The following is a 2,207-nucleotide window of genomic DNA, read 5'->3' as shown; positions in this document are numbered from 1 at the left end:
GTTTAACGTCGTTTTCAACCATTCAAGGTTATATCGCGACGGGGGAAGGGGGGAGATGGGATAGAGCCACTTGTTAATTGTTTCTTGTTCACAAAAGCACTAATCAAAAAATTGCTCCAGGGGCTTGCAACGTAGTACAATATATGACCTTACTGGGAGAATGCAAGTTTCCAGTACAAAGGACGTAACATTTCTTACATACTGCTTGACTAAAATCTTTACAAACATTGACTATATTCTATACAAGAAACACTTAACAAGGGTAAAAGGAGAAACAGAACCTGTTAGTCGCCTCTTACGACATGCTGGTTAGCATCAGGTAAATTCTTTCTCGTCCCAACCAATATGGGACTCCCCCTAACCCGCGGGGGGTCCTCAGGTAGTCGTTCTAGAAAGGTTCCACTGTACCTGCGATCTGAGGACACCAGTGGGACAAAAGTCAAGTTGAAGGACAACGGTACAGCAGAAGATGTTCTTCATTAATTCGGAGGTGTAAATTGGAGGGGTCTCACATCGCAGGTACCTCTGTACATGTATACATGTACTGCAACACTCAAATCTCTTTCCATCAAAGTAATGCCATTTCAAATGTAAAATGTATAGAATAATTGAACACAAATCAATATGCACTCACACATGATTGTACGGCATCAAATGCACATTACCACTTTAAAAGATGTCTAATCCAAAACAAAAGATTAAAGCCCCAGTTTGTCTCAAATGGTTTACAAAACAATTTAAATCTTCTCATGAAAAAAGCAGCTCTAACCTTATGGAATACATTTGCACAGCATTTAATAGCATTAAACGAAACAGTTTGTTTGAATTGGTATTTAGCTCGCATAAACCACACACCAGATTTCGTGATTTATCTAACCCCTGAGCCATCGTGAACCCAAGTGATCCACTTTCCTTTTTTTTCACAATTTAGTCATCAGTTTGTGATTTCAATGCGACTGGCTGTATCTGCAATAGCACGTTATTGTGTACATATGATTCTGATTACGACCTTGCGTGAACTGCTTCCGGGCCACCTTTTTTAAAACTTTCAAAACTTCGAATTGTACTGATCTTGTCTTGGTGAAAATAGAAATCTTTTATGATTTAAGAATGTTTGTGTTACAAGCTGTCAATTTATTATTTAGATTTTAAACGTTAGTCCGATCACAGTCCACTAAAATAAATTCTTTGAAAATGTCTCACTCTCGACGGAAAGCAGCCAGGATGTTCCCGTTCAGTGAGCGTTCAAATAGACGTATGTTTGTACTGAATGTAGAGGCTCGGGGAGCTCAGTGATCAGAAACTGATGGTTTACGGGAGGCTGTGTGTGCCTTTAAGAATCACTTCAAATCCAATGAAAATAACAATAATAATAATAAATAGAATTTCTATAGCGCAAGTCCCAGCAATTGGCTCCAGGCTCTTTACAATTTCATTGTATAACGAGCAAAAATTTAACGAGCATACAAATAACAGATCAAAACTACAAGTCTTGCACATTGCAGCCCTGGTCAGTACACATCGCCCCAATTTGCACACAAAAATGTTATGAGATAGGTTTGGATAGCCCTCTATACATATGTGTATTGCATATTTTGTCAAACAGCATCCTGTGACTTTTTAACAAAATCCAAATAATCAGAACATTCATAGAGACTATCAGATCAAAATATATAAAAAGAATTTTCTTAGTAACCCTGCATCATCAGATCATAAAATTGCACACACATAAAAAAATAAAAAAAAGCCTGAAAGCATGTTGCTCTATAGATTTTACCATTGCTATCAGGAAAGATATGTCATTGATAAGGAATGTGAAAGGTGAAAGATATAGACTTCACTTTGTAAATCACAGCATCTCAACAATTGTAACCGAAACAGCACAAACACACACATCCCACCATATCCCTCTCCACAGCAAACTCCGGGAGATCCCTGAACAACAAATTTCAGACATGGGACTGATCCGAATTTTATCGGAATTCCGATATTTTCCTTAGCTCACAGACCATTCTTGAGATCGATGCAAATTCGTTGAGAAAAAAAAGGGGGTGGGGGTGGTGGTGGTATGAACCGTTCAGCTGAAGCTGTCTGCGTCTGAAGTCAGTGCATTCGCACCCCAGCACTCGCGTGAACCCATAGCAGTATCATGGGTCGCGTTTGATTGGCTGTCGATATCCGACGATTATCGCCTAGGCCTAATTATT

The 2,207-nt window shown here is 39.0% G+C and overlaps 1 protein-coding gene across 2 annotated transcripts in view; it reads right to left on the bottom strand.

The window, feature by feature from the left end:
- Positions 1–572: 572 nt before the first annotated feature.
- LOC138945988 (alpha-L-fucosidase-like) overlaps positions 573–2,207 on the bottom strand; it is a 16,276-nt gene continuing 14,641 nt past the window's right edge. For both annotated transcript variants that reach the window (XM_070317524.1, XM_070317523.1), the window contains exon 9: positions 573–2,207. This exon is cut by the window's right edge and continues 864 nt beyond it. The gene's annotated coding sequence lies outside the window, so the exon portion shown is untranslated.

The sequence above is a fragment of the Littorina saxatilis genome, linkage group LG13 (genome assembly GCF_037325665.1).
Source record: "Littorina saxatilis isolate snail1 linkage group LG13, US_GU_Lsax_2.0, whole genome shotgun sequence".
In the NCBI taxonomy this organism is placed as follows: Eukaryota; Metazoa; Mollusca; class Gastropoda; order Littorinimorpha; family Littorinidae; genus Littorina; species Littorina saxatilis.
This window is presented reverse-complemented; position numbering and strand designations above follow the sequence as displayed.